The sequence below is a fragment of the Hemicordylus capensis genome, chromosome 5 (assembly GCF_027244095.1).
Source record: "Hemicordylus capensis ecotype Gifberg chromosome 5, rHemCap1.1.pri, whole genome shotgun sequence".
Classification (NCBI taxonomy): Eukaryota; Metazoa; Chordata; class Lepidosauria; order Squamata; family Cordylidae; genus Hemicordylus; species Hemicordylus capensis.
Window position 1 is genome coordinate 59127141 of NC_069661.1, and position 23163 is coordinate 59150303.

At 43.1% G+C, this 23163-nt stretch overlaps 1 protein-coding gene across 13 annotated transcripts in view; it reads right to left on the reverse strand.

The window, feature by feature from the left end:
- Nucleotides 1-18670, reverse strand: part of INPP4B (inositol polyphosphate-4-phosphatase type II B) — a 461921-nt gene extending 443251 nt beyond the window's left edge. For 5 of the 13 annotated variants that reach the window (XM_053253995.1, XM_053253988.1, XM_053253997.1 and 2 more), the window contains exon 1: nt 18168-18663. The gene's annotated coding sequence lies outside the window, so the exon portion shown is untranslated. Of the gene's footprint in view, nt 1-11305; nt 11324-17916; nt 17932-18167 lie in introns of those variants that run through there. The other 8 variants (XM_053254002.1, XM_053254000.1, XM_053254004.1 and 5 more) reach the window with 6 other exon arrangements.
- Between the last annotated feature and the right edge of the window lie 4493 nt (nt 18671-23163).

Here is a 23163-nt window from a genome sequence, read left to right on the forward strand (position 1 = left end):
TGCACCTGCATTTGTATTTCAAAGCATAATTTTTATTACATTAAGATGTACATTTGCGACAAGTGCAGTTACATAAGGTCCCAGCATTGTACACTGCCATCTAGTGTTCAATATTTTAAATCAGTACTTTAAGGGAAACAGTCAAATGTTTTTAAAAGCAGGATATAGCTGTCTTAACAATTATGTATTTTGCAACATGAAGACCAAAGTAGGTTATTGCACTAAATTTAAATTATGCATTTTTAATCATGAATGTATAGTATAATGTAGGAACCAATGACAGTCACAATCCAATTGTATTTTGTTCAGCTTAGCCACTCTGTGGATGCCCCAGAGCTTTGGAATATGCTCCTTGCTGAAATTAGAGTGTCTGTGTCTCCTCCTCTGTTTGATTTCAGGAAGACCCTCAAGACTCTCCTGTTCTCACAAACGTTTTTTAATTAGAATTTTACTAATTTGTTTTATATTATTTTTATTGTTTTTGTATTTTAATCTGTGATTTTTAATATTAAAATGTGTACACCGCCTAGAAATGTACATATCAGGCGGTATAAAAATGTGATAAATAAAGTTATTGACTCCTAAACATCATATTAAGTATAACCAAGCAAGTACAGGATGCCTATATTCAAAGTATCTATTAAATAAATTGGCCAGCATCCCAACTAACAAGGCTGAGCTGCATGCAAAGCACCTCCATAGCATTTAGCAATCCAGAATCACACTGTGCAGGCAGGGGGGAGGAATTTTCATCATTTCTCCAGAAGCGCCTTTCTCACACACACACGTCCCTCAGGGCTGCACAACATATTCTAGGGGAAGGGGAATCGGCAAAAATTGCCCCGCCTGTGCAGCACAACTCTGGACTGCAGAACACTGCAGAGGCCCTTTAAACACAGTACTTCCACAACATTGACAAGGTTAGCCATTCGCCATAACCCCTCAAATTTCTTCTTTTCTTCTTTATTTCATTCAAACTATCTTCTGGTTTTACCATGTACAGTATATTCTAGACACTTACTGAACCCCCCAGAGTAACCAACAATTACACCCCCAAAGTAAAGTAAGCCATTTACTTTTATTTAAACACAATACATGATCATTTCTGTTTGTTTTCTTCTTCTGGCAGTTCCAACAAGAGCAATAAGAAACAAGATACAAAACTGAATGTGTTATACAAGTTTTAAAGACTTCTGTATTGTGCTCTATTCTTTCCTTAGATCCAAGGAGTGCTACAGAAATGCTTAACAGAATATGCAAACTCCTCTAAACATGCTATACAGTATATACACACATGGACAAATTTGTTGGTACCTTTACAGCTCATTGAAAAAGTATCTTTGTAGTATCTTTTTAATGCCTCCTGAAAAGCAATTAAATGAAAAGCAATTGTCCCATGTATACCTGCATGCCTTTGATATGTCATCGAGTAAAGCAAAGCAAGTGTGAAAAGAGATAAAGTATTGCTTATTCTACAAAGATATTCTAAAGTGGCCTGGACACATTTCTTGGTACCCCTAGAAAAGATCATAAATAATTGGATTAGAGTGATTTCTCAAATTAGCTGTTTCTTTCATTACTATCACACACGTCTCCAATCGTGCAATCAGTCATTCAGCTACTGAAATGGAGAAAAGTAGTCACTCTGCTGTTTGGTATCATCATGTGTCCCACAATGAACATGGATCAGAGAAAGCAAAGGAGAGAGTTGTCTGAGGAGATCAGAAAGAAAATTATAGACAAGCATGTTAAAGGCAAAGGCTATAAGACCATCTTCAAGCAGTTTGATGTTCCTGTGACAACAGCTGCAAATATTATAAAGAAGTTCAAGGTCCATGGGACTGTAGCCAACCTCCCTGGATGAGGCCACAAGAGGAAAATCAACCCCAGAATGGGCAGAAATATAGTGAGAATGGTAGACAAAAAGCCAAAGACAATTTCCAAAGAGATACAAGCTGAACTCCAAGGTCAAGATCCATCAGTGTCTGATCACACCATCCGTCGCTTTTTGAGTGACAGTGGGCTCAATGGAAGACGACCCAGGAGGACTCCACTACTGAAAGAAAAACATTTAAAAGCCAGGCTGGAATTTGCTAAAATGCATATTGACAAGCCACAATGCTTCTGGGAGAATGTCCTTTGGACAGATGAGACAGACTGGAGCTTTTTGGCAAGTCACATCAGCTCTATGTCCACAGATGAAAAAATGAAGCTTTAAAAGAAAAGAACACCATACCTACTGTGAAACATGGAGGAGGCTTGGTTATGTTTAGGGGCTGCTTTGCTGCTTCTGGCACGAGGTGCCTTGAGTCTGTGCAGGGAACAATAAAATCTCAAGACTATCAAGACAGTCTTAGACAAGACAATAGCTCTTCTGCTATTCCTGATGCACAGATAAGGGGCCAAAAGAGATGAAGAAACTGGGAAAGGAGGTGAATGAAATAGTGAGGCTAGGCTAGGCCTCTAAGGTTGACACAATGCTTTTTTTGTATATTGACATTAAACCTTGTACTTCTGGGATGAAAGCAGATTCCACAATTTGAAATAGTAGTATCAGCATAATAAAGGAAAAGGAACATTTGCTGGACAATAAAGCACTTTGCTGGGATTACTCCTACCATTGTCACTGCCAAAGAACATGGAACTGAGTACCACGCAACTTTTCTTTAGAAACAAAAATGCAATGAAAGCTTGGGATAGAGGAGTACTAAAACTTAAATAGGATAGATAAAGCAAATAACTTTTTTAAAATTTAAATGAGTTTGAGGCTATTTTTAAAGAAATCTGAATACAATACAAAGAGCCGCTTTAGGAAGAGACTAAGAAGAGATTTGATAGCTGCCTTGTACGAAGGGCTGACACACATAAGATGGAGCAGACTTGTATCTTTGTTGCTCCCAAGGACAGAACTAGAACCAGTGGGTTGGAATTAGAAGGAAACAGATTCAGGTTCAACATTAGGAAGAACTTCCTAACCATAAGTGGTTCAACAGTGAAACAGTCTTCAGCTTGCAGCAGTGGCCTCTTTTTCACCAAAGATTTTCAAACAGAGGCTGTACACCCATCTATCAGGAATGCTGATGACTGAGCAGAGGGTTGGTCTAAAAGACCTCCACAGTCCTATCTTACATTCTATTATTATACTATTCCATGTGCAGAATGTTTCACTTAATTCAACTTCCTGCTGAAATAAGAGCCTCCCCATCTCTTACAACTTTTAAAAGGGCAGTCAAGACGCATTTGTTCACCCAGGCTTTTAATTAGATTGTGTTTTGTTTGTGTTTTGAGAGTTTTAACTTTTTAATTTTAATTGTTGAAATGTTTTAATCTTTTATTGGCTGTTTTTATTGTTTTGTAAACCACCCAGAGAGCTTGCGTTTCGGGCGGTATAGAAATGTATTAAATAATAATAATCACACATTATCACACTGGATTAAAAGCCTACTTTTCTCTGCAGAAGAAAACATCATGGAAAAACTATTTGGCTTCTGAAGCATTTCATCCTAAGTAGAAGACATTTACCTGTTGTATCAGATTATGGCCCACTTCTGTATATTTTTTAAATTCGATTTGTATTTGTATATTCCAATTTAATATTTTTATTGTGTAACTGTCTTATATTATATTGTTTTTAATGTTTTGTAAACCACCTTGAGATTGTTTTAATGAAACGCACTATAAAATTCAGTAAAATAAATTACAGAAAATTATGAATATTTGTGACTGAATATTTAGTAGCCAAACGGCATGGCCACAAAATTCCTCCACAAAGTAGTAGTAGTAATAATAATAATAATAATAATAATAGTTCTTCAATTTCTATACCACCCTTCCAAAAATGGCTCAGGGCGGTTTACAAAGAGAAACAACAAATAAGATGGCTCCCTGTCCCCAAAGGGCTCACATTCTAAAAGAAACATAAGACACACACCAGCAACAGTCGCTGGAAGTACTGTGCTGGGGATGGATAGGGCCAGTTACTCTCCCCCTGCTAAATAAAGAGAATCACCACAGTATGCATGTGTGTAAGTATGTTTTGTCCAGCACACCAAACTTGCTTCTGCATATTTCTGAGCATTAGCCAACAATACAGCACACCCAACTCTGTGCTGGACCCTTGTCTTCAAACAGATGACCTTGGGTCACTTCCACACTAGGGTCCTTTAGAGTTTGAGACACTGCAATTCCAGAAACAGCTTGAAGCAGATCTATCACTGTGGTTCTATCTCACACTAACATAACACAGTAACCCTATTACAACCCTGCAATGCCCACTCCAACAGCAAAGGTATGTGCCTGGTTAAGGTATGTGCCTTGAGTTATCCAGAGATGGGGAGGCAGGAGATGCCTCTAGGGCAGCTATTCCAGTGGTGGTGAGGAATTGACCAAGATCTGGCACTGGTAGGCCAGCAAGCTGTAACACGGGAAGAGAATTCAGAAATCTAATTGCTGTTTCACCTTCCAGCAGACCTACCACCTCTTTGACCTTTGTGCCAACAACCCACAACACCTCACCTTATTACTCTGAAATGCCAAGTCAGTCCAAAAGTTAAGTCTGAGATCATCCATCACTTGATCATGGATGAAGGAGCCAACCTGGTGTGCATTACGGATACCTGGTTGGGAGAGCTTAGTAGCCCAGTTTGGTCCCAGCTCCTCCCAGTGGGTTACTCCGTGGTGGTGCAGATGAGAAGATGTAGGCAGAGAGGTGGGGTGGCTGTGGTCTATAAGAATACTATTTCCCTCACCAGAATCCCTGTCAGGTAATTGGCCTATATCAAATGTGTGTACCAAAGTCTAGGGACCAAGGATAGACTGGGACTTCTGTTAGTTTACCGATCACCTCGTTGCCCAGTGGAATCCCTAACTGAGCTGACGGACCTGGTTGCAGAGTTGGCATTGGAGTGTCCCAGATTGTTTGTGGGGGAAGACTTCAGGTTCCATTTTGGGACCAGGTTGTCGGGAGCGGCTCAGGAGTTCTAAGCGATTACTATGGCCAACTAGTCTCTGGACCGATACATGATGCTCATCTCACACTCAATTTGGACTTTTGCTCTGATCAGGGTGGTTTTCCATGGTTGGGGACGCCTGTCATTTTCCCATTGTCATGGATGGATCACCATCTGGACTTGCAACCACAACCCACCCCTTCAGGGGTGAAGGACCCATTAGGTTGGCCCAACCAAGCATGTTATTGGATCCAACAGGATTCCAAGAAACCTTGGAAGGGTTTGCAGTTGGCTCTGCTAGTGATTCTGTCGATGCTCTGGTGCAAACATGGAGAAACACTAGAGAAGTAGACACGATAGCTCCTAAGCGTCCTCTCTGACCTGCTTTAAAGTCAGCCCCGTGGTACTCAGAAGAACTACGGGAGCTAAAGCAGTGAGGTAGATGACTAGAGCGCAAGTGGAGGAAGACTCAGCATGAATCTGACAGATTGCAATGTAGAGCACATTTGAAGGTCTATGCTCTGGCAATGCAGGCAGATTGTAGCCAGACTGAATGGGGGGGCGGGGGGGGCGTTTAATTAAGTGCGCGTGACTCCCGACTATAAATTTGTCAGCCTATGCCTTGAACAAACTGCTGGAAACAAAACGTCTAATCTGCTTGGAGCTTTTATCGGGGAGTTTGTGACTCTGGAGTTTGGGCTTCTGAAGTTTACTGGAAAGCCTGGGTTATCAGATATGTACTGGGTCTATGGTGCTTTCACTCCTCATTCCTCTATTCATGGTGAGACTGTTAAAACTTACCATTTATCAGTAAAAGCTGAAACTTGAGCTACAATTCCAACTGGCTATTGTGTCATAAATCTCTGGTCAGTTTTCGTCAATAGAGTGAGCTGGTGACACTTGGATCCCAAAGCTCTCCCTGTTTCTCAGATTGAGGCAGTGGCCTGGAGGACTTTTTATCAGCTTCGTCTGATACACCAGATGTGTCCATTTCTGGAGGCTTAGAACAGTGGCACATATACTGATAACCTCTAGGCTTGACTACTGTAATGCACACTACATGGGGCTGGCTTTTTACATAGTCATGAAATTACAATTGATACAGAGTGCAGCCAGATTGTTCTCTGGGTCAACCCGAAGGGACTATATAACACCAATTTTGAAAGAATTGGACTGGCTGCCAATATGTTTCCAAAGGAAATATAAAGTGCTGGTTATTAGCTATAAACGCTTGGGTCCAGGGTACTTAAGAGAGCGCCTTCTCTGTCATGAACCCTGTCACCTATTAAAGTCATCTGGTCACAGTTGCCGCCAGCTTGTTTGGTGGCAACTCATGACTCTGTGGCTGCCCCAGCGCTGTGCAATACACTTCCTGTTGAAATAAGAGCATCTGCTTCTCTGCTTGTTTTTAGGAAGACCCTCAAAGCGTACCTGTTTTCCCAGGCTTTTAAACTGAAATGTAAGTTTTAATATTTGTATTCACTGAGATAATCATCTGTTTTATGAATTTTAACTGTTTTATGTTCTTTTTACATTAGTTATGTTTTAACTTTATACATCGCCTAGAGATGTCTATATCGGGCAGTATGGAAATATGATCAATTTAATTAATTAATTAATTAATTAATTAATTAAATTCAGTCAGTCAAAAGAGGGCTATGCAGTACTGTAGCAATCTGCAGCACAAAGTTTGAATATATGCTCTTTTTTATAAGGCACATGTGCAGTTTAGCAGAAAACTTGTTTGTTTGTTTGTGAAAAGAGACAAATGGAGGCTGTTGAAGAGTAATGGCTTTCATTGCAGGACCTGCTGTGGTAAAGCTGCAAGAAGCCAATGCAGGTTAAAATGCTGCCAATGAACTGTTTGGGAAGGGTAGGCAAGGGGGAGGTGAAGTGAATCTATTCCCCCTTTCCCAAATAGCTGATCTATACAAGTCTAACTATTTTGAAAGGCCTTCATGGATGTAGGAGGCAATGGAGGTAGTGTAGTGGAGGTAGAGTAATGATGAAATGTATAGCAAGTTTTATTTATTTATTTATTTTATATAGGAGGTAGAATTTCGCCAATCACATCACCAGGTGCATCACAGATCAGTCCTCTGTGTCAGATGACCAAATAGTGCTTTGTTAGTCCACAGGGGAAAGGCAGGCACTTATAATTGTACTGTAAATCATAAAAATATACTACAACCCAGGTATTTAAGAAGGTGGGAGGATAACAGAACACACTAAAATATAACGGTTCGGCAGCAACATCATCTGAATTCTTCCAAATATTTTCATGAGCAACCTATGTAAATCCTAGGCACAACAGCTAGTGTGAAAGGACCCAGGGTTAGTATTCTTGAATGTGTAAGTCAAAACAAGAATACTTCTCCTTTCCCATCTCCAAACAGATATAATTGTGCAGTGCAAAACATACAATAGTTTTGTTAACTAGAAGTTTTTAGATTATGTTCCTAGATAGTATAAAGACTTGACTTAGCTGTAGAAAAATGTTTTTAATTACAGCAGTCAGTGTTAACCCTTGCTCAGGAAATCAGTTACAAAACAGAAAACTTGATCAACATAATTTATTTAACTCTAGTCTTCCATAGCAATTTAAAATTTTGGATTTACATCACTTTGATTTATCTTACAATCTTACCTTAAGTGTCTCTTGGAGATGATTTTCTTTGAATTGGACTTTGCCATTAAAACCTTTTTTTAAAAAAATGCTGCCAAAATGACTATCAACCCAACAGCATGGACATTGAGTTCCTCCAGAAAGTGGAAAGCATGTTTGCCTAGTAAATTAGCACCCTTACTTCAACACATTTTTGGGCATTTGGCATTTTTAAAAAGGCTCACTATTGCCATATTGAACTATTTTTAAACTCTGTTCTCTCAGACAGATTACTTTAAACAAACATACAAATAGTCTCTTTATGCCACTGAAACTGTTAAGTACAATACCATTCTGTAGATCTCAAGAACCACCTTGAGATAATTTTAATGAAAGGCAGTATAAAAAACTAACAATAAATAAATAAATCTGTCACTATATTCTACTGGCCCACATATGCAAAATTACCAACAATCACCTACACAGATATAGTAGTGAGAGCTTTTTTTAAAAAAAATCTGATGAGTTTAGAAGTCCTACCCTTCTTAGCATGCACTGTTTGGTAACCACTACCATTCCAGTAGATTTAATATCAAATGCCCTGTTTGAAAGCATGCATACAGGATGAGGCCAATCATAGCCTAGCTCACAGTACGCTATGAGCATGATGAACAGGACTGTGTACAGCTCATTCCTGCAAGCCACCTCTACTGTTTTCTCTTTCCCTGCCCAAGACAGGGAAGACAGTGGTAACAGAAACAAGTGCAGTTGCTCCAAGCCCCAATAGAATGCCTTCTCTCACCAGAGTCTAGACTAGGACTGCCTTCTCCACAGCCCCAAGCAGGGGCGTAGCTATAATTGAACGAAAGGGTTCAAAGAACACGGGGCCCAGTTCCTGAGGGCCCTCCAGCTCCGTCCCTCCCTATTTTCTTCATTGTCTCCCTCACTCTGGGGGACCACCCAAGAGAGGGATGAACACGGGCCCCCTCTCCCCTAGCTACGCCCCTGGCCCCAAGTTAAAGTTCCAAAGGCATTATGGCAGGGGGGAAAGACGGGAAGCCAAGCACTTTGCAAGCATTGCAAAGATCTTAAGGATTTGTTCATGTTCAGTGAGAACACATGTAAATCCATGAGCCCTTTTCAGGCTGAACAGAGGGCCGGCCGTACATCCCTACTATCATCATGATGGAGTCACATACATAGTGATACATATAAAGTCCCATCCAGATGATTTTTATTTAGCCACTATTTACAAGCTCTTCTGCAATCAGTCAAAGAAGTATCTTCCTTTCCCAAAAGTTCTAAATCAACTTTAGTCGATTTTGGTGTATGTATATTATTGTCACATGAACTGTAGTGTGGTGATAAGCAGGCAGCAGTGAGCCAACTAAGCACCTGTTCATTGCACAACATGAATTCAAATGGGCTGGGGACTGATTGGCTACTAAAACCTGGAGAAACGATCAGCAGGGCCAGCTGTGACAAACTTGCCCTCAACATGGCAACTGGATGCCAGCCTTGTGGAAGTGAGACCTAAATGTTGGTAACAACAACAAATATTTATATACCGCTTTTCAACAAAAGTTTCCAAAGCAGTTTACACAGAGAAACAATAAATAAGTAGTATATATTTTGGGATTATACAAGACCAGTCCATAGATTCTTCATGCTGTTGTACAAAAGTATGAGCACCTATGGACTGATCCTCCCATAATCCAAAAATCTAGAATATCCTATGGGTAAAATCCTATATACTACTATGGGCATATGCAAATTGTTGTAAACCACCATGAGACACAAGTTTTTGATAGTACAAGAGAACCTTGTTGTTCATGGTTCTGTGTATCCACAGGGTGTCTATTAGACACTCATTTCCAGTATCCACGGATACTAATGGGTTAAAACCATGTATCCATGGTTCCTAGAGGGCAAGAAGTGACCGCAGAGGTCACTTTCGGCTGCCATTTTGTCTGCAGGAGCCCAGGAGGAGATATGAGGAGCCATTGTGTGCCTCATTTCTTGAAGAAGAAAAGACTCCCCCCTCATGATTTTTCACGGTTTGGAGGCCATTGAGTCTTGGGGGACATTCCCCGCACAGGGGGGTGGGGTCCACAGAGCATGCCACAGTAAGTTCTGGGCCATTTGGGGGCTTTTTAAACATTTTCCCTCCACCCTGGAACCTAACCCCTCCTTTCCCCATAGCCCTAATTCCTCATTTCTCACAATTCCATTACCTGTGGTAGTAGGTGAAGAACAGAACCCCACGAGTAGTGAGGTTCTCCTGTATATAAATAGGTCAACTAAATACCTAATACAGAGCAAGTTAGGCACTCCTAAATTTTGTTTAAGTCAATGGCTTTCATAATCTATAAGTTTATATGTTGCCCTTCACTGATGATATCAGGACAGTAAACAAAAATAGACACAAACAGAAAACAAAATACAACCATAAACAGCAATAAAATAATATAGTGTAGCACCAGTGGCAGTTAGCAGTCAACTAAAAGCATCACCATTTTAAAAAGTCAAACACAGAGGAGGATCCAATAACCTGAGCATGTAAGAGTGTCTTGGCCTGGCATCTAAAAGAAAGCAACAAAAGGGCTTAGCCAGGTTAGAGGGTTCCATAAAGAGTGCCACAGCCAAAAGTGCCATCTCCCTGGTACTTAAGACTAAAATCCTATGCAAATATACCTGAAGTAAGCCCCACTAAACACAGCAAGTCTTACCTCTAACATACAGTCTTGCTGCACGTCATATTAAAGCAGTAAACTTCAGGGGTGCCTAACTTTCTCTCGTTTAAGCCCTGCATGTTTCCAAACTGAATCTTTGCCTGATTCATTACTGGGAGTCAATTTTAATCAGTGGGGCTGAGAGATAGGGGCACAAATCTTTGATCTGTAATGTTATTTTGGCTCTAGAGTATGGATGTAATGAGGGACTTTGCTTTACCTTACACTTCCTGCAGTATCTCAAAAGAGACACTTATATGGAACTGTAGGTAATATGTAAATGAAATCCAATCTGTTAGAAGGCAGTTTAATGAACCACCAGAAAAAAACTAATCAATTGCAGCCCCAGTGGAAATGTTTTCATTTTTTAGTTAATTTTATAGGCCAATTTCAACACATTTACTCAAAAGGAAGTTCAATGGCTTGCTGATGAAGCACGTGTCCTAAGGAAGGACTGCAGGGATTTACCAGCAACTCCTCCTCCTTGCCCCCAACCCCCAGCATACTGTTGCACAAGAGCCATTGGAGCTCAGAGTGCTGCCCATGATCCAGAAGTGCTCTGCATGATCAGAAAAACATTGATGAAAGTCTGCAGCATCTTGCAGGGGGCTTCTGGAGTGTTAGCAGTGCTCTGAGCTCTAATGGCTCTTGCACACAAGTGAGTACTATGCGCGTGGGGGGATGGCACAAGTTGTGTGAGCGCTACTGGTGCATCCCCACATTGTCTCTCTCTATGCACACACTTCATTTGTCAGGATGTCACCCACTGAGTTCATTCAGACTTGTTTCCAAGCAAGCTTACATAAGACTGAGGCCTCACTTACCATACTGGCAAGACATACCACTACTGTATTGCTTTAAACTTTAAGGCCTGAAGGACACAGCATAAGTCGACACAGACTACAGTTTAGGTCTTAATATGTGAGGACTTTTTTTTAATATACACTGTACAATAAGTTAAAGTGGTTGAATAAAATAAAAGTTTTCTATTGCAAAAACATTCAACTAAAGATAATTACCTATGTTCTGTATTCACTGGAGCAAAAAAAGGCATTCCATGAAGAATTGGATTTATCCAGACTTTTTGGATATTTAATGCTAATAGCATATGAATCAGGGCAAAGTTTATCCTGTGGACAGGCAAAGCAACCCTCACTTCACATGTTGAGCAACTAAGTTCTGGTATGGAAAAGAACATCTGGGGCTGAGCCCAAATTCAAATTAAGTCCAGAAGCACCATTTGTCCTGCATTATGACAAAAAGATAGTTTAAATTAGTAGGGATGTGCAAATGGTTTCAAAACCAAACCAGTTTGAAGTTGAACTGGTTTGGTTCGAAGGCTCAGGGTCAAGCCGAACCACCCCCGGTTCAGCCTGACCTCAGACTGACCCCCCCAGCCCATCGGGGGGGTCACTAATGTAATTTTTTTTTAAAAAAAAATTAATGTACCCCCTCTGGGAGGATTCTCCAAGGTGGCGGGGAGGGGGTTTTGGGGTTCCAGGCCACACAGGTTCCAGGCCACCCATTGTGCAGGTGCGGCAGCCTCCAAAATGGCCACCGCACCGGGGAAAACAGGCCAGTTTTGGAAGGGAGGCCAGAAGGAGAGGGGGGACCTCCCACAAACACCCCACTGCTGCCACCCTGGAGAATCCTACAGAGGGGGTAATTTTTTTAAAAAAAATTAAAAATACATTTCCGATCCCCCACCAGAACGGGGGGGGGGGTTCAAGAGGGTGCTGGACTGAACTGGCCCAGTCTGGTTCGGGTTCAGTCTTGAATCAAACCAGACCAGCCGGTTCAGTGCACACCCCTATTAAGGCCTAAAGGTTTTTAAAAAACCCACATTTAAAAAAAAAATCCAGCCCAATCCACTCAACTCAAGGTATTTGCCACATATGCAGCTTAAGTCGGCTTAAGTTTATGGTGAAGTGCAGCTATTAAATGCATTAAATAAATAAAAGTTTGCAATATGAATATAAAATCTACATTAGCCAACCCATGCATTTGACTCTAAAATTATCCTCTTCTGCTTTATGTCATAAATATTGTTGAAGAGATTAAATGTATTTTTTTTTTACTATCAGATGTGGAAACTCCCTTGGCCTTTTGCCATACAAAACCCATTTTTCTGATGCAGCAGATACTAGAATTAGGAACATATAAAACTGCCTTATACAGAGTAATCTAGCTCAGTATCGACTAGCAGCAGCTCTAGTTTCATATGGGTTTCTCCTAGGGATTGAATCTGGGACCTTCTGCATGCAAAGCAGATGCTCCGTCACTGCATCAGCTAAAGCACTGCAATTTTTGATTTTTAAAATAAAACCATGAGATTCTGAATCATACAACTTTTACTGTTGAAAATTACATGCAAATGCAAAAGGTGAAGTAAGGGGCACAAAACTTTTTTTAAAAAATCATATCAATATTTAATAAGTTATGAAGAATAGTACTCTGTATTAAGGATGTACTCAAATCATTTCAGTGCCTCTTTGGAGACGCACCGGAACAATTCAGCCTCCTGCAGCCAAAATGTTTTGGTGCGGAGCGAGGGGTACCTTTAAAAGGAGGCAGGCAGGCCCTACCTGATCCTATGGTGAGCCAGTCCACCCCATCGCGATGCTGTCATTCTTTAAATCTAACTTGAAAGCAGCAGCCGCACAACTGTCCCCTTTAAACTGTCGTGCAGCACCAATGGGCTGCTGCTCCCAGCAGCCATTGGCGCAACAGTTTAATGGGGACAGCAGCATAGCTGCTGCTTTCAAGTTAGGTTTAAAGAATGACAGTATCATGATGGGGCAGGCCGGCTCACCAGAGGAGCAGATAGGACCTGCCTGCCTCATTTTTAAAAAGGTACCAATTCCCACCTCCTGGGATATGCACAAAGCATTTTGTGCACATCCCTACTCTGTATAAGTAGGTTCATTCATTTGGAGGCTCCCCTCAATATAGTCCCAAACAGCATTCCTTGTAAGAGGGAATCCCAGATGTCTTTGACTACAGTTCCCAGAATCTCTAGCTACAGCGGGCTTTGGCTGAGGGTGCTGGGAGTTGAATTCAACAACATCTGGAATTTCTGTTAGAGGGAACACTGGTCCCAAATTGAGATATGTAGATGGAAAAAATAAACAATTTTTCATATCTGTTAATATCAATAGTTGGAGAATGGAAATTATTATTACTAATGTTGGGTCCCGTGGCCATTGGCCTGTGGCGTCCTGCAGGGTTCGGTCTTGTCCCCCATGCTGTTTAACATCTACATGAAGCCACTGGGAGAGGTCATCTGGGGACTTGGACTGAGTTGTCAGCAATATGCGGGTGACACTCAGCAATATCTCTCCTTGTCACCTGATCCTAGGGAGGTGGTGGATGTCCTCAACCGGGGATTGGAGGCAGTGATGGGTTGGATGTGGGCTAATAAACTTGAGACTGAATTCGGGCAAGACAGAGGTAATGTTGGTCAGTAGGAGGTGAGGTGATTCTATCGGTTGTGGATGGGGTTGCACTCCCCTTGAAGGAGTAAGTACGCAGCTTGGGGGGTATTACTGGATCCAGCTCTGCTTTTGGAAGCCCAGGAGGAAGCGGTAGCCAGGGGTGCCTTTGCACGGCTTCGGCTAGTGCACCAACTGTGTCCCTTTCTTGAGAAGGCAGATCTGGCCACAGTTACCCATGCCTTAGTCACATCACGGCTGGATTACTGTAATGCGCTCTACGTGGGGCTGCCCTTGAAGAATATCCGGAAACTGCAGCTTGTACAAAATGCAGCAGCTAGGGTTCTATCTGAAGCTGCCCGGTGTGATCATATCACACCTATTTTGAAAGAGCTGCACTGGTTACCAGTGTGTTCTCAGGTCCAGTTCAAGATGCTGGTTTTGACCTGTAAAGGCCTTAATGGTTTGGGCCCGCAATACCTGAGGGACCGCCTGCTCCCAAGGGTTGCTGTTCACTTGACGAGGCTCTGAGGGAGCTCTGCTCCAGGTGCAGACAATGAGTGAGGCTCGGTTGTCGTGTACATGGGACAGGGCCTTCTCTGTTGCTGTCCCCAGACTTTGGAATGCTCTCCCAGTGGCCATTCACTCCTCAGACTCCATTACAGTTTTTAGAAAGCTTGTTATATCTTGGCTTTTTATCCAGGCCCTTTACATGACTTTTTTTATTGCTGCTTCTGTGTGTTTTTATCTGTGTGCAGTTTTTATGTTTGTATTTTATATATTTTAAATCAGGTTTGTTGTAATATTTTTAGCTTAATACTTTAACTGTCATTTTTATTATATTTTTTTAACTTTTGTAAACCACCTTGGGATTGTTTTTAATGAAAGTCAGTATATAAATTTAATAAATAAAATAAACAAAACAAAAATTATATATAAGTGTTCTTCATTGTAAGGCCTGGGTGAGAGTGGTGGCCCCCATCAACTATGGATGTGCAACTCGATTTTACCTCAAATCAATTTGGGTTGAATCAAGGGTGACTTGTGAGTTCAACCTCAAATTGCCCTATTAGAGAGCCCGATTTAAGGTTAAGAAGAATCACCTCCAATTCGATTCAAGTGATCCATGCACCATTTTTTCCAGGGACAGCTAGTCTACCGATTGGGGTTGGTGGACAGTCTAGCCCTTCGCTCTGGACTTCGCATGTCAGCCCACCTTGAGGACTGGTAGACCAGTCCTCTGAGGCAGGTTGATGCGCCAAGTCTAGAGGGCTGGTCTACCCGACAACCGCAATTAGTAGACCAGCTGTCCCCAGAAAAACGCTGCCATTTTGAGGCTCGTTTTTCCAGCTCTCCCTGGAAAAATGGAGAGCTGCTGCCCTCGAACTCGAATCAATTCAAGTGATTTGAGATTGATTCGTCAAGACAGGCAGCCAAGCGAGCTGTTTGACAAATCAATTCGAGTTTTTGCAATTCAATTCAAGTTCGAATCAAATTGCAAAAACTGATTCGTGTGCACCCCTACCATCAACTCGTGTGCACCCCTACCATCAACACACTACATTGCTAAAGAAAAAACAAGATCAATCTAAGGAAAACTTTCTATCAAATGATATAATTAATCCTCCACCTCCACCATTACTGCTACACTGTAATTTGCTTCACAAAATACTGCATTCAAAATCAGAAGGATGTTTAGACCACTGCTAATTTCCAGTATTCCCTTTTTATATGGTGGAAGAGAAATAAAGCAAAACTGCGGTCAATAGACAGCATGTAACCAATGGCCACTTGTAGCAACTTTTAGTTCTGGCCACTGCCAGAACTTCCTTGTTGGGGCACATCTGCAGAGACTTCCACACAAAGAAAGAGTGCCAAGGGACTGCCCTAAAGGGAACCCTGAACCAGCCGCACTCAAGTCCCTGGAGTGCACTGAACCCTGCAGGAGCCTTACAGTCACCCTAACATAAATCCCTGCCCTACCCACAACCTGGAAGACAAGACACTGGCATGAGCTAATCATATGTAGAGATACTCCTGAAGCCTAGCCTATGCAGATGACCTCAGCATCCGCACTCTGCTTTAAAAAAACCAAAGCCTACCCTGACCCTGTCGTTGCAGAGGAAAGTTTGAAAATGCATGGGCAGCCCATTACCCACTGGGAACCTCGATGCTGATTCAAGCTACATCAGTGTATGTGTACCAAATGAACCATTCTGCCCAGAGACATCAACCCCCACCATGTGGCTAGAAGTGGGATATCTTGCTTCCTTCTCTCAGATATAGCAACATCTTCCCACAGAGCTACTGTGCAAGTAGAACACTTGTATCCAGATAATTACTAACAATATAACAGGAGTCATATGCATAAATCACATGTGCTTCCTGAATTCCAGAAGCAAACCCAGAAGCTCATCAATAATTTAAAAAGCCCAATCCTATAAAGACTTTCATGCATGCTTAATTTGATGCACTGAGTAATCCCCTTGACTTCAATGGAAGATGACGTTGGCTCCAATCCTGCACATATTTGTGTGCTTCTTATTCTATTAATTTGGGGTGTTCCATGTCTATCTATATGTATTTATTTACCAAAAAAATCAGTTATATAACATACCATGCAAAAGTAGTCCAATGCAGTGTTGCTGATCAAATACAGTGTCACCTCTGTTTTTCACAGAGCTCCTTTTAAAAATTATTATGCTTTATTAACCATTAATCCTTAGTAAGGATTTGTGGTCTTTTAAAAGAAAAAAACCCGATTACCTCCAACAATTTATTTTTACCAAGATGTAAGAACATTTACCCTGGTATGGTTGTGTGTGTTTTCTAATAAGACAAGGTTTTATCTACATGGAGAGGAGACTCTGAAACCAAGAAAGAAATACTGTACTGCAGACTATTAAGTCAATATTTCAGTACTAACAGTCTCAGAACAAAAGCTTTGATTTAAATACTGTGAACACCAAGCTGATTAACTAGTGCAAAATTTTACGTGCCATGTAGCAATCTAGGTTCAATTAGACCTTAGTGTACATATTTAGCTGTATCATTAACAAGTATGAATGCTTTCCAGAGAGGCAAGCACACAAAGCAATGTGCCAGATGGAACTACACTTAACAGCTTTCCCCTAAAGTGGCCTCAAAATTCTCCAATATCAATAATATTTAGAGTGTGCTCTAGAGAATAAATGTGATATACATTTGCATTTTAAAACGCCTGTTGAATACACTTTAATTTTAGCTTAACTAGATAAAAAGACACAGATCCTCTTTATTATGATACATGAAGTGCTTTCTCCAACTTTCTTTTCTGACCAATATAATTTTAGATCACAACATTCTTTCAGAGTATTTAAACAGCTTTCGTCTTTGGAAGTTTGGGTACAGTTGGCTGCGTGCTAGTAAACCTCGATAACATGCTTGAAATCTGGTCTGCTAGATTTCATAGGGAACAAAACTCTTTCCAAAGGTTCCCCAGGAAGACCGATCAAGAGCTCTGCATTCCAAGCTCTAGTTTTGCAGTGCTGAGAAGTTCTTTTTAAAGCCCTTAACCGGAGCGGGGGAAAGAGACTGCCTCATTTGAGAGCTCCCCCCGCCCCCCATACTGCGATCAGGGTAATCTAGCCCCAAAGTAACTGTGATGCAGCGTCTCCAGCACAGCTCCAAAAGATCAGCACCCAGCAGCAGCCTGCATTATTTAAAGGCGACAGTCAAATAATAATCCTCCCTGGCTTGTGCCAATACCTTCTACGCGGCAGCTGTCTGCAACCCAAGCTCAATCCGCTACAATCTAGGCTCATCTTCCCGGGTAGGCGGCTCAAATGGTACTCAGCGATAAACCTATTCTAAATGATTATCAGGAGGGGATAAGAAATGCAGTGGAAGAAATCTATCAGAGAGGACAGGAAGGGTCACTCCGTCTCCCCACCACCACCTTTCCCCTCCGTAGAAAAAAAGCTACGAACACTATCTTCTTGGAAGGGCCACCACAGGTAAGGAAAACAGTCCCTAGGCTCCAAGTACAGCATCAGCCGCCTCGAAGCCCTCAATGTGGCTCTCCAAACCGCGCCCTCATGCAACATCAAAGCCAACGCAACGGTCCTCTCCCAAGCAGTCCACCTGCCTCTGCTGCCCACAGACCAAAAAGAATTCATTCATAAGAAAGACACTTCGCCTGGCTGGCTTAGAGATCGCACCTGCTGGCAAAAGCCCTAAACCTCCCAAGCTGTCGCGCTTGCCTCCAAAATGAGTTGTTTTCCCAGCAGAACTGCAACAGGAAGAAACTTGAAAGGGGATCAGGAAGCGCGCGGGGAGGGGGGGGGGTTTGCTGGTGAGAAGAGAGACTTTCGCCTAAGATGATCCCAGCAGAAGCCCACTGCCGTTCCCCAGAGCACCTCTCTTGCCTCTGCCAGCCCGAACCAGGGAAACCTGGCTGATCTTTTTTTACCTGGTTGCCTCCCAATAAAGCCGTGGCGGCGGCAGCCTCTCTTCTCCTCGGCGTGTAGCACGCAGTGACTCCGTAGCCTCTGCTATTTATAGTCTGCAGCTTCCAGCAGCCTCTGGCCAAGCATGAGAGAGGAACTGGAAGGACTGGAGAAGCAGTAGCAGCGGCGAGACTCAGCCAGGCAGCCACCTCCAGCCCTTGCGCGCCAGAGCCTCAGCACGGGTACAAGTTGGCTGCCTCGCTGCAGCTGCTCGCACAAGCCAGGGGCGCAAGGCAAGGCGCGCGTTCCTTCCCTCAGCACCGCCTCTTTCCAGCCGAGTCTCCTCCTCCTCCCTCCCACAATGTCACCGCAACCCGGCGGCGACTCCTGGGCTCGGCAGGAGGCCACCCCCGGAGCGAGTTCTGGCGCCCCTGGCGCACGCGCTCTGGAAAATTGGAAGCTGGGCGCCCGACGCTGCTGCGCTCTGCCGCCTTCTCTCCCTCCTGCACCGCAGCACTGTGCTCAGAGGTGACGCTGACCCGCTGTTGCAAAAGCAAGCTAGAGAGAGCGAGGAATAAGCTACAGCTTGTCGTTCGCCTCCCGGTGTCCAGGGGGAGCTCGCATCACGAGCTCTCTGGAGTGCAGGGGTGGGGAGGAGAGAGAGCGCCCTCAAAAACGCTGCGCGTTTGAGGCGGCCAGTGAGGTGTTTTCCTCTTAACAGAGGCTTCTGTAAACATAGGCTTATCGGTTTCCCTTCTGTTTTTTCTATTTCTTTCTGTCAAGGCCTGGCACGTAGCTGCTGAACAGCCTTGCTAGACCAATTGTTGGCAACCTTACAGGTCCCCTCTGAAAGATTAACAAGATAAAGGTTGTTGGAAAGCACAGTACTTTGCAAAGTGTTGTATGAATTGCTATCCATCATATTACTATGTGTACATATAAACAGATGTGTATACATACACGTATATATTGCTCCCAGAGCTGTATAAAAATTGTGTGTTTGTGCATGCACATTATGTAAGTGGGGAAGCCATCTCCCATCTGAACACTGACTGACTACACCTATCTAGCTTCAGATACGCTACAGCCACTAGCATTCATTCTGTTAGAAGAGTGGGTATTGAAGGTGTGTTAGGAGCCAAAAAGAACATGGTAGAAGGTGGTCTTGGTAGGGATTGCTACCCCTGCAGATAAAGAGACAGCACTGGTCGCTCTGGTAGATGACCTTTTTCAGGACCTTGATGAGGGTAGTGTCCCTCTCTTGGTCCTTTTAGATCTCTCAGCAGCTTTTGACACTATTGATCATGCTATCTTTCTCAACCGCCTGTGTGGGTTGGGTATCTGGGGCACTGTCTTACAGTGGTTCTGTTCTTACCTTAGCAGGCGTGCCTAGTTAGTATGCATTGAGGACAGGTGCTCTGACCCATGGTCACTCCTTTATGGAGTTCATTGGGGTTCAGTTCTTGCCCCTGTCCTTTTTAACATCTATATGAAGCAGCTGAGTCAGGTCATTTCCCAGTCTGGGGTGAGATTTCATCAATATGCTGATGATACTCAGCCATATATTGCCATCCCAGACCATTCTGGGGATGCTGTTTCTGTGCTTACTCAATGCCTGGAAGCTGTTAAGGTCTGAATGAATCAAAACAAGCTCAGACTGAATCCCACTAAGACTGAACTACTTTTATTAAGCCCTTGTACCAGCCAACAGCTGGATGTGAGCCTTGTTTTAGATGGGGTGGCGCTGCCCTCAAAGGAGCTTGTTTGTGATTTGGGGGTCCTTTTGAACTCACACCTCCTGCTTGAACAGCAGGTGGAGGCTGCAGCCAGAAGTGCTTTTGCCCAGCTTCATCTGGTTCGCCAATTACACCCTTACCTTGATCAGCAGGCATTAATGGCAGTGACCCATGCCCTTGTTATCTCCCGCTTAGATTATTGTAATGCTCTCTATCTAGGGTTTCCTTTGAGGATGATCGGGAAGCTACAACGGGTCCAGAATGCAGCGGCTTGCCTACTCATGGGTGCCAAAAATATGACAGGGTAACACCTCTCCTGTAGTCATTGCACTGGTTGCCTATTTGCTTCCGAGTTCAATTTATGGTCCTGGTTCTGACCTTCAAAGCCTTGCGGAGTTTGGCGCCTCTCTACCTACAGACCCGCTTCTTCCATCCAGTTACATCCCGTCCAGTTAGATCACCTCAGATGGCCCTTTTGTCGGTCCCTGATTTCCGAGAGGTTCGGGGCTCTAGGACCCGCGAAAGGGCCTTTTTGATTGCTGCCCCACTTCTTTGGAACTCTCTTCAGATTCGTCTAGCCCCTTCCTTACTGATCTTCAAATCTCTATTGAAGACTTTTCTTTTTTGCCAGGCTTTTGCCCTGTAGTATTTGTTTTTTGTTAGTTACTTTAGTTTTTAATTTAGAATGTAACTTCTAATGTTGCCTTGTTTGCATGTTCTTGTGCATCACCCAGAGTCTTCAGAGTGGGCGGTATATTAAATGTTTCAAATAAATAAAATAAAATAAAATATTTAGACATCAAATTGACCCTGTCTTCCCCCAGCCTCCCAGATTGGTGAAGGCCAGAAGGCTGCACAGCTTCAAGGCCATTATTCTTCCAAGGCACACTGGTAGCAGAGAGTACCATGTAAGTGTAAAGCCACCAGCCTGCTGAAGGTGGGAGTTATACTGAAGGGAAGCAAATAGTCCGCTGGGGTGTAGCGAGTGGAGAGGGAGCCCATGTTCACCCCTTTCCCCGACAGCCTCTTGAAGTGAGGGAGATAATGAAGAAAATAGGGAGGGGTAGAGCTGGAGGGCGCTCAGGAGCTGGGGCCCCCATATTCTTTGAACCCATCTGCTCAATCATAGCTACACCCCTGAGTCTGCCATTTGCTTCTCTTTAGTTTGGGGCCCAAAGTGGTTAAGGGAACTGAGCTCAGAGGAGATGCCCTGTGGTTGATTTTTTGCGCATGAGTGGAAATCACTGAGAAACAGCCCTAGTCTGCCATTACCAGTGGCGGATTAATGGAGAGGCAGAGTAGGCATTTGCCTATGGTGGCAAAATTTGAGGAACAGCAAATTTTGCCCCTCCTCAAATTTTCCCGCCCCTTTCTGTGGGCAGCGGCAGCTGCAGCAAGGGTGGGGTGGGTGAGGAGAAAGCGCCTCCCCCAATCTTATAGTTTAAAAAGGCAAATGTTTGTGTTTAAGGTAAAGGGTGGCAAAAAGCTTAATCCGCCCCTGGTCAGATTTGTGTTTAAGGTAAAGGGTGGCAAAAAGCTTAATCTGCCCCGGTCGGATTGTACTTGCAGTCATGTGTATATACACACATACATGGTTTTGTATGAATGACTATACATGCATTCATTTTAGAAGTAAACCTGGGTACTAAATGCATGGAAGAGATAGGAAGTGTACTCCTGTTTATGTGTGCAACATAACATATGAATAACTATACGTGTGTACAAATTTGTATATGTGTGCAAGTGCACACAGGTTCTACGTACATTGAACATAACATAAATGATATAACTACTGGTCTTCAGCTTTAGTTTGCTGCCTTCACAGCTGAATTTTATAACACAGAAAATGTCAGGGACAAACCAAATGGGCAGTGCAGGATATTTTGTTGCCTGAGACATAGGATATGGTACCCTTGGCCCACTCTGGGTGCTCAGCATTCTCAGGCCTTCCAGCCAAGGCAGCAGTGACGACACTCGAGCTGTCAAACTATGTCACCAAGCTAGGCAGTGGTAGCAAAGCTGTTCCTAGCTCAAGTTATGGGGGAGAAGAGGCACACCCCAACTGGCCAAGCAGAAGAAATTAACAGCAGGGTGAGGAAGAGCAGTGACAGTGAATGGCAAGTGTGGCCTGGATTTGCTGCCCCGCTGCATTCTTCCCTGTACCTGCAGCAACCGCCTTAACTTGCCTCATGGAGAGGCCGCCCCTGGTACTTAATTACCTTTTTAAATTAACAGTGGCTTTGTGACTGTAATAGCTGTATGACTGTAGGGTGGCTGCTTTTTATTGGCCCTACTCCTGTGCCTTGAAGAGCAGCTTCTTACACAGACATTTGGCGGGGGAAACCTTCCCCACCATTTATCTCCATGCCAAGAAAAGCTTCACCTACTAAATTACTATGTGACAAGTTGAAAGCACAGGAGCTGGACCAGTTTTGGGTTGTTGCTTTTTTAAGGTTGTAACCCGCATGACAGACAGCAATCAATAAGTACACCTTATTTAAAAGATTTCTTGGCTGCCTTTCAGCTGAAGCTTGCAATTCAACAGAAATAATAAAATATAATAAGTAACATCACAATTCAGGACTTTTAATTTTTTTTTTAAAAAAAAAAACCTACAGTGGATGAGCCTCACCCTGGGAAAACCTCATGATCAAGGTGTCTCCCCTGCCAGGTAAATATAACCTACAGTGAAAACAACGGGGGGTGGGGGAGTAAAAGCAGCAACAATATCATAAGCAGTAAAAATAAACGTATCCATTAATATCCCTGGAGAAATAAAGTTGTCTTTGCCTTCTGCTGAAAGACAACAAAATGTGTACCAGCCCAGTATTCCTGGGATGAGCTTTCTTCAGCAGGGGTGTCACCAAGATAGAAACATCAATGTGAAAAACACACCATTATTTTTCTTTCATAAATCTAAAATATGAGATGAAGTCCCATTCCCTGCTAAACACACCTTGTTTCTCCTGTGCTCTCCCAGTATACTAGCAGCCAGAGCACAGCCTATGAGATTGCAACATCTGGATTAAAACAAATGGGTCTGTCATTTTGACCTGCAGTTTGAGCCTGAGCCTTGGGATGTGATAAGTAATTGTCTAGTACATGCTTGTGCGTGTGCAGACCTGCTGGTACTCTTCTTGCTAGTGGTAACTCTCTAGAAAGAGTCATCCCAGTGCTCAACTTGGCTTACAACTCATGGGCTGCATACACATGTAATGTGAAACTGGAGGTTGACGGACCCGCGGTTTCAGTTTTAAACTGTAAATCGTATTGCAGATGTTTG